At 38.6% G+C, this 17,629-nt stretch overlaps 1 protein-coding gene across 1 annotated transcript in view; it reads right to left on the reverse strand.

Annotated features, from left to right (window-relative positions):
- The window catches only part of PRKG1 (protein kinase cGMP-dependent 1), a 1,245,509-nt gene that overhangs the window by 1,196,851 nt on the left and 31,029 nt on the right, over window positions 1-17,629 (reverse strand). The gene's annotated exons all lie outside the window — the stretch shown is intronic.

Genomic DNA, 17,629 nt, shown 5'->3' on the forward strand with positions numbered 1-17,629 from the left:
ATAAGTAAAGGTAAACATATTAAAAGTGTTTTAGGGGACAATTTTCATCCAAGAATAAAAATGTCTATTTTTCAAAACAGCATACATCCCTTTCCACAGGAAGAGCTACCAAATAAATGCACTAAACTATCACAGTACAGCCTAATAATTGTCTCCGGTGTTTCTTTGGAAGCAAATCAACTAAAATCCATCCCCAGACATTCGGCTTCCAAAACGCTTTTTTTTTTTTTAAATGGCGTAATCATCAGGCACTCAAACTCCATCCAGTTTTCAAAGTCTTTCCTGGAAATAAAACAATTTAGGATTTCCTTAGGGGTTATCATTTTGGAGGAGAGTGAGATGCTTTAAAACAGCCATAAAAGGGCTCTCACCACAATCCCACCCAGCCCAATACTTCATAGGGTGCTAGGACAGCTTGACATTGGTCAGTGACTGACCCAAAGCATCACAGCCTACCTTCCCTAAGAAGGGGAATCTCTGAGCTATCCCTCATGGAGCTCTGACTGAAAATGTTTAAGGTTAGGTTTTGGTTTTATTTATTTATTTATTTAGGCTGTGGTGGGTCTTAGTTGTGGCATGCAGGATCTTTTTTTTTTTTTTTTTTTAGTTGAAGCGTGCCGACTTCTTAGTTGCAGCATCAAACTCTTTAGTTGCAGCATGCATACGGGATCTAGTTCCCTGACCAGGGATCGAACCTGGGCCCCCTGCACTGGGAGCGCAGAGTCTTACCCACTGGACCACCAGGGAAGTCCCAAGGTTAGGTTTTTGATGTAAGAATTTCCTGTAACTTTTCCAAGGGGCTAGTCTCCAGAGGACAGGAGGAAGAGCCTATGAATGCCTGGGGAGCTCCAATGTGTGATCTCACTGCCCCTACCACCAGTCCCCATGCCTCCCTCTATGCCTAATCACAGGACTTATCACATGTTCAGCATTTCTAGTATCCACAGGAATATATTCACCAAAACTATTCTGAGAGCTAGAGACCTTCAGTTAACTCATCCACGTGACCTTCTCACAACCCAGTTTAGGCACATTTATCCACACAGAATCAAGCACAGGTAAGGACTGGAACACATAAAGAGAATCTGAGATATTCAGAATGCCTATTGAAAGAAAGGTGCAAAATACAAGAGTGAGTGTGTTGATCTTATCCTTGGGGAGAACAAAAGTCATGGAGAATAAAAGCCTATCACTTCTGTCATTGCAACTGTGTGATTCTGAGCAAGTTATTTAACTTCTCCACACCTCAGTTTCATCACCTGTAAATTGGAAAAAGCAATAGTTATTTTCCTCATAGAGTTGTTATGAGGATTGAATGAATTACTGCATTTGAAGTGCCTTGATAAACGCTGGGTAGAGTGTACATGTAGCTAGTGTTACTCTGCACTGCATATAATTGACTGGTCCTCCTTCAGGAGCTCTGATCACTGGGCGAGAATGCTATCAGGAGTCTGGGGCTCTCTGGACAGCCTTCCTATTCCGTGCCATTGTCTTTACTGTCCTTCCTTGGGGACATTTCAGCATTCATTCATTCATACATTCACCCACCCAGCAAAGTGTTTATCAGTCTGACTACATTCCTGGTACTGTGCAATGGGATAAAAGTAGTAAACAAAACAGATCTTGACCCTATTCTTGTGGAGTCTGTAATATAAAGGGTAAGATAGGTGATTAAGCAGCCAATCAAAATATAGTGGGAAAAATGCTTATAGTAAGCAAAGTACAAAGGCATGTGGTTCCTGCCCCCTGCAGTCTAATGGGGAGACAGGAAAACACTGGAAATTGGATATTTTATAATAACTGCTACAACAGGATTAAGTATACAGTGCTACAGAAGCAAAAGGGGTGGACAGTAGCCTACTTTAAGGTGGGAAGGGCACAGGCAGGGAAAGTTTTCCACAGTAGGTTACATATAAGCCGAGACCTAAAGGGTGAGTGTATGAGTGTGTGTGTGTGTGTGTGTATGTGTGCACACGCACACACGCATGTGAGTTAGATTTATCACAAGTGTCCTATGAGATAGTTATTTATATCTGTACTGGTAAAACCCTCAGATCCCCTGGTTCAGAACACAGTCACTTACTTATTCCCCAGTTGCTGGGGGCATTGGTGCCAACAGATTTCAGCTGAGTCCCTCTTTGGGACCAGCCCTCAGCTGAAGAGAACAGCCTCACTGAAGGTCACCCTGGCTTCCCAAGCGCTGCCACATCCACTGATTGGTCAATGAGGAGTATAAAGGTTTGGTCCCCTGGTCCCTATTGGACACTCTGACGTGTCCCCTGTAGGACTGGCTGTGGCCTTCATTTAACTGCAAGGCAGGAGACATTTGGCTCAGTCAAAGCCTGTTTTCTTCCCTCCTCTACAGATGTGGATCCTGAGAACCCTCCCCAATAAAGTTCTCACCTGCAAATCTGGGACTACATCTCTCTTTTAGGGATGAAAAGACAAGTTTGAAACGTTAAGCAACTTGCTGAGGATGAGATAGCATGGCTCATTCAGAGAATAAAAGTAGCTCTGTATAGCTAAAGTGCAAAATCTGAAGGTAGAGGAGGTTAAAGGTAAACCATGTCTTGAATTACATCATGTCATAATAAGAAATTAGGGTTTTAAGAGGCAAACTATTATACATATGATGGATAAACAATAAGGTCCTACTGTATAGCACAGGGAACTATATTCAATATCCTATGACAAACCATAATGGAAAAAAATATGAAAAAGAATATATTATATATATACAATATATATATATGAGTCACTTTGCTGTAAAGAAGAAATGAACACAACATTGTAAATCAACTATACATTAATAAAATTTTTTTAAAAAGAAATTAGGGCTTTAACCTGAGGCAGTGGGAAGTATTAGAAGTATTGAGAGTCAGATGATTGGTTAAGGGCTTTAGCATGACAAATTAGGTATTGTAGGCATAGTTTTAATGGGTAAAAGCATTTTCTTACCAGGGAGGGATTGCCAGGGTTTTTTTTGTTTGTTTGTTTGTTTTTTCTGATTAACCCATTACTAGCTATTGTTTTCTATGAGTCAAAAATACTAGGAAGGAATGGTGTGCTGTGATTAAAAGAGATGAACAAACACCTCTGAGAGCACCATGTACAGAGTTCCTGGCCAAACAAGCCGAGTCTGTCAATGTGTATAAAAAGGGGACAACCGCTTACCTACTCCACTGTACTGGCTCAGAGGACATGGTCTAAAAATGGGGCTCTGGTTCAGGTGAGGGGTTGCCTCCCCTCCTCCACTCCTTCCCACTCAATAGCAGCTGTACCTTGACCATAAGTGGGCGGGAGGGCTTGAAAACCACTGGGTGTGAAGACTCCACTTACCCTCTCCACTTGGGACTGTATGTGTTCAAGGTATTATGTGTTAAAAATATGAAGTTGTTCAAAGCAAACCAAAATAGGTGGCCCCACCCCTTGTATCCATGCCCTTTCCCGCATGACTTGGCAGTCCTTCCCATTAAAAGGCAGAGTGTACTTCTTTGACTCCTGATCTTGGATTCAGCCATTTGACTTGATTTGGCCAATGGAATGTTGATAGATACAATGAAATGGGAAACCTGAAATATGCATGTGTACTGGGGCTTGCACTCTTATTTCCACCATCACCAGGAGAGTCATGTGGAGCAGAACTGTTCCAATGGACACATGGACTTTCAGTGAGAAGCAGACCCTCCCAAGCTCGAAGCCGAGCCCTCGGTGAAGCTCAGGGGAACCCCAGACAACCCACAGACAATATTTATTCATCTCCTACTACATGCTCTGCAAGAATGTGAAAGACAGGTTCTTCAAGACCAAGTCCCAGAAAGCAAACTCTTTATTCCTGCTTGAGAATAAAAGAAACAATAAATTCTGAAGAAAAAAGCATAAAATTATGCCAAGTTACCAAATATAAAATCCAATGTGAGTACAACATGTAACCAGGATAATGTTTTAAAAGATTATAAAAATTAGGTCAGTGCTTATGACTATGCTGAATTGTAAGGTTAAAAAGTGAGCTTTAAAATTATACTTAGGATGCACCCAGAAGGGTCTCTTAAAATATGAAAAACAGTCAGACTAAAATAAATGAAAAACAATGGGATCATTTTCAAAACACAGAACAACTTATTTAATTTGACATATGATCCTTATAACTTCTTCTGTTGAAGTATTGAAGTCTCCTAGCTAAAAGCAAAACTCTAATAACACTACTAATAATTTTCATCTCTAGTTACCAAAAAGGATGTTACAAATATGGGGAGTGGACAATAAACTGCCAGTAAGATATATGCAAAACACCTGAGCACCCTCTTTCATACCATATCAATGGTAGTAATGACTAGAAATGAACTTATGATTTGAGAATTGAGACAACTCTCAAACAATTTATTGTAAACAATTTATTGTTTCTTTTATTTATAAGTGTGTGTCTGTAACTATCTTGCTAAGTTGACCACAGTGTGTAAAGTAAGAACCCCAACAGGAAAAAAAAAATGGTTTTATTAAAGCCTATAAGCAGAAACAGGCTTGAACAACTCTGTGTTGTCAACTGGCAACTTCCCAACAAGGGGGGTAAGAAAACCTTGGTTCTGGTCTGAAATTTAGTAACTAAGAGATAAAAACTCTTACTGAATTGAAAAATAATAAAGTCAAAATTTTATAATCCCTGTTAGGTTCATAGACTTCTGATTAAAATAAAATAAAGTTAATATGAAAAAGGCACTCTTACTAAATTTTTCAAGTGTAAGGCCATTTAATTAATCACCTTTGAATGAACTCTTTATAAATACAATCTTTTTGGTCTAAAAATTCTTTTAATTTTTTATACATCTCCTGCGGGTATCGGTAAAATGGGTTTTTAAGTGATTTTATTTCTATATATTAATGTTTTAATTTACCACTTTCTAAACTAATTCATGAATCAGAATTCAAGACACACCTAAAAAAGTTTCCCTGTGAAACAGAATTTAGAATTTGTTTACATTCGCTATAAGTCATTCCTTCATTTCATCCAAGAATTCATTCTAATATTTTGACATGGGAAAGCAGACTCAGGAGTCATATAGTCCAGGGTTGAATTCAGGTCCCTCATCAATAATCCTTACTTCTCAGAGTTGTTGAGCAGACTGAATGCAATGATGTAGGAAAATCACTAGCATATTATAGGCACTCCATAAATATTAGTTCCTTCCCTTTCCTACTACCATGTGCCAGACAGAGAGCTGGAATATTTTCAGTCAAGTCAGAAGTTTGGAATTGGATTCTTGACTATAACTAGGGTAGGAGTGTACATGTCTCCATTTACTTAATCCCCCAATAAATAAATGATTGTTTCCCTTCCCATTGCTTCCAAGAATTTTATTCTAAAGGTCAGGGGGATGAACTGAGGCTCTTGATGGAAAGTGTGAAGGTAAAAGATGAGTCAACAGAAAATTGTTCACTACCCTTCCCAGAGTCTTTCTCTCTGTTATCAGCTCTCAGCCTCGGAACTCTCCCCAGCTTGCCCTGCCCACCTCTCAGCTTCATACTGTTTCTGAAGGATCATATCCCAAACACACCCAGCTCCCAACAACAAACCTTCATAGGAACTTTCAGAATCAATCTTTCACCATTATCGGATGAAAATAGTACCTTTCACGTACTTATTTAACAAATATACATTGAGCACCCTTTAAGAGTGAAGCAGTATACTAGAAACTAAGGTTACAATGATAAAACTAGAAAGGGCCTGGTGGAAAAAGAAAGGACAAGCAGATCAACAGATAATTATTCAAGTAGACTCTGCAGGTGTAATAGGGACTTAGATAAGCCAAGAGAAGAGTACTATGGGAACACAATGGCAGGGAGGAGGGGACAGCAAAAGGCACATCTGGTAATATTTAACAATAGTGATAATAATACAGAAGCACAAAATGGAGTACAATCTAAATGCTGAAGAATAAACATTAGTTAATTTGTATTACATTAATTAAAAATACTATTTCAGAAGAATATGTGATTACAGGGTGAATATTAATTGTATGTTATTGGTCTTCCCTGGTGGCACAGTGGTTAAGAATCTGCCTGCCAATGCAGTGGACACATGTTTGAGCCCTGGTTTGGGAAGATCCCACATGCCATGGAACAACTAAGCCTGTGCACTACAACTACTGAGCCTGTGTTCTAGAGCCTGTGAGCCACAACCACTGAGCCCACATGCCACAACTACTGAAGCCCGTGCTCCTGGAGCCCATGCTCCACAACAAGGGAAGCCACCGCAATGAGAAGCCCCTGAACCTAAGCGAAGAGTAGCCTCAGCTCACTGCAACTAGAGAAAGCCTGCGCACAGCAATGAAGACCCAACGCAGCCAAAAATAAAATTAATTAACTTAAAAAATTGGGGCTTCCCTGGTGGCGCAGTGGTTGAGAGTCCGCCTGCCGATGCAGGGGACACGGGTTCGTGCCCTGGTCCGGGAAGATCCCACATGCCGCGGAGCGGCTGGGCCCATGAGCCATGGCCACTGAGCCTGCGCGTCCGGAGCCTGTGCTCCGCAATGGGAGAGGCCACAACAGTGAGAGGCCCGTGTAGCACACACACACAAAAAAAATTGTATATTATTTCATGAGTTAAGTAGCAAAAGTCTTTACTGTATTATTCCATTTTTTGTTTAAAACAAACGTGTGTATGCGTAGAAAATAATTGAGAGATATATAGTAAAACGTTAGTGGTTTATCTCTGGGTAGCAAGATTATAAGTAATTTCACTTTTTAAAACTTGTCTATAGTTTCTAAATTATCCACAAAGAACACATAGTAATTTGGTACTTTATTAAAGATACATTTTAAATTTAAAATATTTTTTTAAAGTTTATCTGAGCAACTCACATTTACCAAATGCCTACCACACATATAAAGTACTGTGCTAAGTGCTGGGGCCACAGAGCTATAAAAGGAATGTCCCATGCCCTGGAGCAGCTCCCAGCACTGGGATGCAGACATGTAGTAAATACCCACAGTAAGATATTGCCCAGATATTATGTTAATAATGCCTGATTATTTACCCAGAACTGATTGTTCCCTAAACACTACAACCAAGACAACAGGAAGGCAATGCTGCCTTTGAGTTTTGTGATCAACAAATTATGAAACAACAGGTTGTTGAAAATACTCTTCTGCTGTCCCCTGTTCTAACATCTATCATAATCAGGAAACTTTTTTTTTTTTAAACAGGGTGGTGTAATTATTTTTTTTAATTAATTTTTATTGGAGTATAGTTGATTTACAATGTTATATTAGTTTCTGCTGTACAGCAAAGTGAATCAGTTATGTTATATGTATACATATACCCACTCTTTTCTAGATTCTATTCTCATATAGGTCATTACAGAATATTGAATAAAGTTCCCTGTACTATACAGTAGGTCCTTATTATTTTATATATAGTAGTGTGCATATGTCAATCTCAATGTCCTAATTTATCCCTCCCCCCACCTTCTCCTTGGTAACCATAAATTTGTTTTCTACATTTGTAACTCTATTTCCATTTTGTAAGTAGGTGCATTTGTACCATTTTTTTAGATTCCACCTAGAAGCAATATCACATGATATTTGACGTTCTCTTTCTGACTTACTTCACTCAGTATGACAATCTCTAGGTCCATCCATGTTGCTACAAATGGCATTATTTCGTTCTTTTTTATGGCTGAGTAATATTCCATTGTATATATGTACCACATCTTCTTTATCCATTCCTCTGTTGATGGACATTTAGGTTGCTTCCATGTCCTGGCTATTGCAAATAGTGCTGCAATGAACATTAGGGTACATGTATCTTTTTGAATTATGGTTTTCTCTAGATATATGCCCAGGAGTGGGATTACAGGATCATATGGTAGCTCTATTTTTAGTCTTTAAGAACTTCCATACTGTACTCCATAGTGGTGATACCAATTTACACTCCCACCAACAGTGTAGGAGGGTTCCCTTTTCTCCACACCCTCTCCAGCATTTACTGTTTGTAGATTTTTTGATGATGGCCATTCTGACCAGTGTGAGGTGATACCTCACTGTAGTTTTGATTTGCATTTCTCTAATGATTAGTGATGTTGAGCATCTTTTCATGTGCCTCTTGGCCATCTGTATGTCTTCTTTGGAGAAGGAAACTGTTAATACTGTTCATTACACTATGATAACCAGATTTAATTGAGCACTCTTTCACATAATAATTAAACAATACTATGAATTAACTAGCATTATTATTCCCATTTTACAGATGTGGAACTGAGTCACAGAGAGGTTAAGGTCAAAGCTGCACTGCTGACAAATAAAGGAGACAAGATTTGAACGCAGCAGCCTGAACCCAGAGCCCAAACCCTTGATCATTATGCTTTACTGTCTGCCTTTTATGACCATCTGTATCATCTCTGTCCCTTTCCTGCCACATCCTACTTTCAAAATTCGAAATAAGAACAAGCTATCAAACAGAGCTGGCGTTAGAGAGAGAAAGTTAGGGAGAACAGTCTGAGGGCAGGGTTGGTGTCCTCAGCACCCAGCATAGGCTTGGGACACAACGAATCTCAATAAGTAATTTGCTGTATGAATGATGCAGAAAGACAATTCAGTTTTGAAGCCCTCCCAGTCCCAATATCAGCTTAATTTTTAAAAATATTTCCTCTTTCTTCTAAAAAGCAAGTGTAGAACAGAGAAAGGTCTTTTTATCTAGGATTTTCAATCTATATTTTTTCTGAATTTTAATACCAATTTTATAGTAATCCTAAAGGTAAATATATTATATATATTATATAAACTTAATTGCTTATTTGATTATTTTGAGTAAAAATGATGTGAATCCTAAGTGTAAATTCCTCTAGTTAGCATAGACAGCACTTAAACTTTTTTCAGTTGGGATAGATTTTATTGGAGCATTATGACAAGTCAATTTTATGAATTGTGGACAAAACTAAGTTGCTATTAAATGACTGTACAAATTAAGGTTTTCATGAAAAAGACATATGGATAATTGTGTATTTCTAGAAATGGCAGCATTGCTGGCACAGACTGTGAAGTGCGAGATAATATTCTGTCTGTCTCACATTTAGATGAACAGAAGTCACCAACAAACTCCTCATTATTCACTGCCTGTGGAATAAAGATATCAAGTCACTTCCATTAGTTCCTGTCCTGATGCCCTCTGCAACTTAACCACTGCTCAGAAACAGAGAAAGGATCCCATTTTCAATCCTTGATGAAAAAGTAATTAAAGTATAAACAAATATATTATGGGTCTTAACGCCTAGGTCCCTGAAGAGTACTTGCTACATAATAAAAAAAAATAAACACTTTTAATTTCCTAATGTGATTTTTCATATATTTCACTTATTAATCATTGCATCCCTTTTCCTCTACTTGAATTCTAAGCATTGTCTAGAAGCATTTTATTGCTTCTGGTGTGAGGCAATGCTGTGCCCTATATAACATTCAAAGTAAGTTAAAGAGAAGAGGTCCTCTCAAAAGATTTAAATCTTAAAAGAGACAACAGGGATACTGGGAACCATAAAAATAAATGAACAAACTTGAAACAAGAGCAAACATTAAAAGGGTATAATGGGATGGAATGCTTAAACGCAGAGTTGGGGGTATTTGCTTTCTTTCCTTCCTCCATGTAATCAATTAGGTTAGTGTAAAAACAGTGTTTACTTTGCAAACCTAGCTCTCTGTATGACAGATATTTTCTGCAGAAATTATCATTACTAATGTTTGGAAACGATACCTGTATGAGATATGTGGTTTAAAACCATTCTTCAGGCTGAAATATGCCTAGAGGACTGTGTGGTGGATACAACACATATTAACTGAATATCTCTCATGTGCAAGGCAGCGTCTAAATTAACCAGTTTAAATGCCTTTCACCCTAACATGGGACAACGGTATTCAGTTCCCTCATTCAAGGACAAGGATAAGGCAAAGTAATGTGGATAACGGCACATGTCATATAGTCAGACCAATGTCAAATTCTAGCTCCATCACTTATGACTTACTAGTTGTTTCCTTAGAAAAGGAAGCTAGGTTAATGGCTGGTCCAGTGGCTTTCAGTAAATGTTTACTGTAATTATTTATTTATTATTATTATTATTATTGAGAAATGACAATACAAAAATGGAAATGGGGTGCCACTTTTGTAAGGATATGATGGAGTGAGTATTAGCTATTTAAGGCAAGAGCAGCTCATCCAAATGGAAATGTCCTATGAATAGCTGGACATAGGAGTCTGAGACTCAAAGATCAGAATAAGAGTAAGTTTGGAGAGATGAGAATGTAAGCTTTGAGAACAATGAGGGTTTTAAGACAGGGAATATAGAAAGACATGGAAGTTAGGGGACAGGAAGAGGAGAAGGAATACAGAGTAATTAGACAAGTAATTAGGAACTTTAATATAAATAAGACACCTCAGAATGAGTGCACACACACACAATTTTTTCGTTGTCTGAGTGTGTATGTATGTATTACATTGAACACATGCATTTATCTCCACTGTCTCAGGAAATAAAATCTATTAAAGTATAGAAATTAAAAACAAAATCAGCAAGGGCAAAGAAGATGAGAGAGGAAATAATAATAATTAAGAGCAAGCTGTCAGCAGAAGTTTGGGAGAAAAATTAGCAGAGCAGCAGAACTGAGAATGCCAATACCAAATACCTGCAGAGGGCGGCACCAATGAGCAGCAAGTCAGAACATCAGAGGGGCAGGAATCAGAGATAACAGGTAGACCCAGCCGCGCCAGTCTGCTGTCTCTCTACTCAGCTCTAAGAACACTGGCAGCTGCTTCAGGAGACCGGAATGTTCTCAGCAGTCACTGAACAGCTGAAAGGTTTCCCAACAAAACCTCCACTTCCCCCACTGAATTGCACTACAGTGAAGCCCACCAATTTTAATGTTTTTCCCATGTGGAGTATCCGACCAGCTCTGGAATAAACTTGATTTATGTAAATAATATTCTGCAATGTTTTCTAACCCTTTTATTACAATAGAGACCTCAACATTTCTTTAGGCTTTCTTCTTCAGTTGAGAAAAATCACAGGGTTAGTTAATTTCATAGTTCAGGGTCTAACACTGTATCTTTTCCTGCTTAACATCCCCAGTAGTTTTATAGCCATATGATGTATGTACAATACAATAAACATTTATATGGTATAATCCTGTGTTAACAAGAAAACATAGGCAGGTATGAGGCGAACCTGCATTTTGACTTCTAATTTTGCCACATACTAGCTGTGTGATCCTGAATAAGTCACCTAACTTCTCTGACCCTTAGCTTACTTACAAAATTGAGTCACAGATCTACTTTTCCGGGCTGCTAAGATAAAATGAGATACCGCATGTAGATAGTAAAGAATGATATGCTTGATACATAGAAGTCACTTAATAAACATTAGTTTCCTTCTTTTCTACTCTTTCTCATCCACCCCATACCCTCCACTCCAACCCTTGTGCCTAGAAAACAAATATTTAGAGGCTCTTTGTTTACAACCATTCTAAACCCTTTATTGAAAATGTGCCACCTCTTTATCTTTCTGCTAAGTCTCAGATCTATGAGAAGGTCTATGAAGAGGAGCTTGTCCTCATGAAACTTTGCATTTAGCTGAGGAAATCAACATCACACAAATTGAAGGGTTAGAGCTGACTCATTTTACAAACAGGATAAATATGACTCTATGTAAGAACAGCCTAGGGAATTAATTCTAATAAACCTTTTTATCTTTATTTTTGAAGTATAGTTGATTTACAATATTATGTTAGTTTCAGGTGTACAGCAAAGTGATTCACTCCTGGGTATATACCCGGAAAAGATAAAAATTCTAGTTTGAAAAGATACAGCCACTCCTATGTTCATAGTGCATTATTTACAATAGCCAAGACCTGGAAGCAACTAAGTGTCCATCAACAGATGAATGGATAAAGAAGATGTGGTACAAATATACAATGGAATATTACTCAGCCAGAAAAAAGAGTGAAATATTTTCTTTGCAGCAACGTGGATGGACCTGGAGAATACCTAATAACCTTTTATTCATCCCCTATGAATCCAATCTACCAGCTAGGAATCTATAAGAAGCAAAACTGAATTCTGACGGAAAATTTTACAAGGTTCATCAATGAATACTTTTGAAAATGGAATTAGAGTCAAGTCTGGTTTTTCTTAAAGGTGGGAGGCAATCTAGGAACCAGGTGACCTCTTGAGTCCCATCTCATCAGGGTCTCTAATTGGTAAACAGATTAAAAACAGTGGATCAAATGGATCTTCCAAAACTGAAGGGTGGTGCACCTGAAGAAATCTTCACATATGTTTCTTTCTTTGATTACAGAAAGTAAGTTGCATCAGGAAGTACTTTCTATCATAAATAATTTAAGCAAACTTTAAAGGACAAGTCATCTTCTGGGGTAAAATATGATGCTTTGAATCAATTTCTTCTCTGATTTTGGAGTGCCATTATAAGTTATGCAGTCCCATGCAGTAGCAGGTAAGCAAGAACAAGTGACAATGGTCCACATGTTTAGACCTTCATAATTCCTCTAAATAGTATGAAGTGCTATCATCTTTTGAAAGAGAAGAAGCTATGTTTGAGAAATGTAACTTATGAATTACTGATCCCAAGGCTTCCTATAAAAAAAAAAGTGCATATTGTCATTGGTGTTCATTTGAACCCGAAGATAAATACAGTGGTCAGCTTACTACTTTTCCAACATTTAATTATTGAACATCTACTATGAGGGAGGCATCATAGAAAAAAGTGTACTAAATGCACTGAATGACTTGTATTTCTGTTTTTCAACAACAACAGCAAAATTTCATATTTCTTGGCTGCTTTCTCTGTCAGGAGAGTGTTATTCACTTGACAGGCAGAATCCTGATCTTCGAATAGTTCTAGGAGACAGAAGTTCATTATTATTATTTTCATCACAATCATTATCATCCCCATTATGCACATGAGAAGTTAAATGACTTGCCCCAGGTTCCCCAGCCAACAAATAGTGGGGTCCTGGTTTGAACCATGGCAGTTTAACTCCTGTACTTACACTCCTACATCTGCACAAACATTTTAGACTTCCATCAAAGCCATGATTTCACTTGAGCCTCCCAAGAAATGAATGAAATGGCAAAGGAGTGTGTCTGTTTGAAAGTTCGCTTGTCTGGAAGAAGTCATCCACGGTCACAACTTGTTTATGCCAGTCGGCACTGGAATCCTGCTCTGTGGTCAGCTGTTAGTTCAGCAGGTTCTCCTACAGCTGAATCTGATGAGTGCAAACCTTCACATCTCTTATAACACATCCTCTAAAATCTCACAAGGTTTATGACTTCTGACGTTCTGGCTTAAGAAATATGGCAATAAAGGAAACAGAAGAGCTGGCTTTTAAAAATAGTTATGAGCTAATGATGTGGATTGTTGAACTCTGGGTGCTAAGACCTTTCTCAAATGTAAACCATTAGGCAAAGATGAGGAGCTTCTTTCCAGAGCAGCAGATGCTGATCTGGTGACACAGCCCTTGGTGATAATGATTTCATTTCTCTGATGCCACATGAATAATACCTGTGCGATCACGCTGTGTGATGGATGCTGGTGCAGTCCAGTGACCTTGCTCACCTCCCTTTTATTGAATTGTTGCCATAAAGGTTGAGTCTTCATTTTCCTAGCCATTATTTTGAAGCAGATTTGCCCAAAGTGAATTGGCAGCTTGTGCTTTTTTGTAACCTTACACTGCAAATCTAATATCTGACACCAAATTGAAATAATAAAATGCCTTTATATGGTATCTTTCCACTCCTACCTTGTCTGTGGACAGAGGGAGTATGAAGAAAGGAAGTTGTCTTGCATCCTTTGAGAGGGCAGCTGTTAATAATCTATTGATTATTTTTTAAATAAAATTTTGATTAAGATAAGCACAGATAGGATCCTACTTATGGGGCTTTGAAACACAAAATTAAATTTAATGAGGCAAGTTAGTTTAGGTGATTGTTAAACTGTAAGATTACAGATCATTCTAGAATGATCAAACGTCTAACTGAAGATCACTGCAAAAATAACCAACCAACCGACCAGATATATTTCTAAAGGAAAAGTCCTCTGTCTCATGTTGCCAGTCTTCCAGGGTAGGAGTTTCTCACTTATTTGGGCCAACAAGCTTAAGCCCATTGTGGGTTTGATCTGGTACCTTATTTGTTCTTCTTTCCTGACAATTTTCTACATTTCCTTTTATTTCTTTGTCTTTCCATTCCACCATCTGCATTCTTCTTGGTTTTTCAATTTTTTGTTTGTTTTTTTATTCTTCTGACTTCTCTTCCCTCTCTTCTCCTAGTGATATGATTAAGCAGGTATTCTAATTCTGCTGTTAAGTCTCCCCATACTCCTGCCAAGCTCATTCATTCTTAAAGCTCTAGGCTTTCATTGAGAATACAGCCAAATTAAATCAGCAGAGAGTTACTGGCTGACTTACATGTAAGCACACAGTGGAGCAGTTCCACTAATTTTCACTGGGTCCCTCGCTTTTTGATCTGGATTAAAAAATATGAAAAAGTCCTTTTATGCCCTCTGATATTTAATCATTGCATTTCATTCCTGAAAGCCAAGAGGAAAATAATTCGAGGATTCCTCAAAGACATTTCTCATTTGGAAATCCTGTATTTTAATAAATTAGCATATCTGATTTTTAAACCAGGATTTTTTTTTTTTTTTTAGGAGTAATAGAGACCACCGGAGCTATGGGTCTTTCTCAAATATTCATTAGTTTCCCCTTAGCGGTTTTGAATAACAGAAATAAGGTCACTGGAATAAAGCTGCTTCACAAGAAAAAAGATCTTTCACTTTGATTGTCTCAGTCCTGCCTTAGTGTGTTTATCTGTGATAAATGCCTTGTCTTTGTCTAGCATTAGCTACCAAAGAGAAAGCAACTGTATATAATTATTACAACCAGGCGATCATTTCTCTTCAGTTTGATATTTTAAAAAATGAATCCCTGTCAAAACAAGCTGACAGTGAGGACAATTAAGGAGTTCGATTCCTGGGTTGCATACAAGAAACTAAGAGCCTTACAGAGCAAAATATGGTTAGTAAATAATCACTTTCCACTTGGTGTGGCGCCATTTTGTTCTGGTTGACTTAACGATCTCTGAAAATCTGGGGATTCTTTTCCTTTCCTATGGTATCCCTAAGGAGATTCAGTAAAAATTAGGATTCTCTTACATGTTTTTAAAGCTTTATTTGCTTTCATCTTGGGAAAATATTGAAAATAGCAAGCTTTAATGATAATGATCTTGATGTGATCATTTTAATTTCTATTAGAAAGTGTTGCTAAATATTAAATTTTAAACAGATCTCAACAAAAATTAGGTTAATGCTAACAAAATCAATGAGGGGCTGCAAAAGGGTTGTGAATAAGAGTAAGTACCAAACTTGATTATGCAGTAACTGTATTCAGAAACCTTGATGGCCCATAAACAAGCTAGGTAAATGGCCTGTCCATTGAAAAATCCATGGAACACTAACCTTTCAAAAAGAACAGTAGGTCAGTATACCTTTGAGAAGTGTAGTGATTCAGATACCACCTTATTTGTCCCTTGAAACACACAGGATCAATGATATGCTCAATCCACTAATAAGAATTTGTGAGACATTCAGATCTGTCAACTATTTCACCAGCAGGCTGTTGGGGAAGCATCAGAGCCTGGGCATGTAACCTGGGCAGACACATAGGACCAACTGGCTTAATGCTCTACGGTCACCATTCTAAGACTTAATAATTTTTTAACAAGGAGTCTTGCCTTTTCATTTTGTACTTGGTCCTACAACCTAGGTAGCCAGTCCTGAGCCAGAGATTTGGATTCAGACAGATGAAGAGTTGATTCTGGGTCTAGCACTGCCTGAGTAAAATGGGGTGAATCTGCACAATCTCTGAGCCCCCATTTCCTTTGGGGGAGATATGAATATCCACTTTCAGTTTTAATAGTTCAGGAAGATAATGCATATAAAATGTGCAGCACAGCCCCTATCACACAAAAGTCTTCAATAAATGTTAGTTCTCTGCCTCCTCCTCCACCCTGTTTAATTCCTCACCATCACTGAAAACTATTGCAAGGATGTTACTGTGAGGATGATCTGTCTTTAAGGTCAGTATCCTGAAGTTATCAACTAGCTGGCCTGACTTGGAAAGATAAAAGAAAACAGAGATCAGATTTAAGCCACATCTCAACATATAGCCTGAATGCAAGGCAATGTCGGTCAGTAGCTGTCACCTGGCACTTATCCCTCCCATGAATGAAGAAACTAGTGTAGCTGATTGGCCTTAGGTTCCCTCATATTGTAAAGTGAGGTGCCAAACCATCTAGGTGGGACTTCTAAAGGGAGGGTTTAAAATCTGTTCTGTTCATTTCAGCTAATCCCCCACCTCAAACTGATGTAAGAGGTTGAATGTGTAGACTGAAAGAGAATTTTTTTGGCATTCTCTATTCCATCCCTACCCATGTGGTCATGAGAAAGAGACAGGGTATTTATTTCCCTCTGTACTAGCTTCCTAGGGCTGCCATAACAAAAGACTGCAAACTGGGTGGTTTTAACAACAGAGATTTCTTATCTCATATTTCTGGAGGCTAGAAGTGCAACATCAAGGTGTTGGCAGGGTAGGTTCCTTCTGAGGACTGTGAAGGAACATCCATTCCATGCATCTCCTAGTTTCTGGTAACTTGCTGGTAGTATTTGGCATTCCTTGGCTTGTAGATGCATCACACTGACCTCTGGCTTTATATCCACGTGATGTTTTCTCTGTGTGCATGTTTGTGTCTAAATTTCTTCTTTTTATAAGAACATCAGTCATACTGGCTTAGCACTCACCCTACTGCAGTATGACCTCATCTTAACTGAACTAATTACATCTGCAATGATCCTATTTCCAAATAAGGTCACATACTGAGGTAACAGGGGTTAGGACTTTGACATATGGATTTGGGGGCACAACATTCAACCCACAACATCCTCCCTCAAGCCAAATATGACAGTCTGCTTTATGAGGCTCAAAAGACTTTGCCCTTGTCTTCTGTAGTTTGAAGGACTTGAATGCCCAGAGGTCTAAAGCTATGCCTGGAGCAGATTTGGCCCGATGACAGAGTAAAGGTGGCTACATCGGGATCTACTTATTCTCCCACTGACATCAGGACAAAGGGGAGTGTTTTCAGGGGACCAAACTTGAATGTAACCTAAAGCCAGCCCAACAATATCATCTGGAGGGGCAGAGGGATGCCAGCAAAGGGTTTGATCAGGACCGAGGCAAGCAATCAACCAACGGAGAAGTGTGCCCCAATGAAAAGAGCTATTCCCAGCCAGAGTGCCTCTGAGGAATCTGAACAAGTGTCCAAAACAGAAGGAGTCAGCTTTGGTTATCAGCCTTCATCAGAAGGTGTCAACATCCCGTGGCACCAGAACCAGCCAGTTAAGACAGCTCCGCACCCCCCTCCCCCATCAGATCCAGCAGCTAATGAGTACAGCAGAGGAGAGCAAGCGAGAAAACAGAAGCCAGACACACTACCTCTTTTAATGCAATGTTCAAGCCTGATAGACGATATAGGTGGGGGAAGGAGAAATTTTAAATTTGAGTGAATTTGGAATTTTGA

This window comes from Mesoplodon mirus, assembly GCF_964341445.2.
Source record: "Mesoplodon mirus genome assembly, chromosome: 2".
Classification (NCBI taxonomy): Eukaryota; Metazoa; Chordata; class Mammalia; order Artiodactyla; family Ziphiidae; genus Mesoplodon; species Mesoplodon mirus.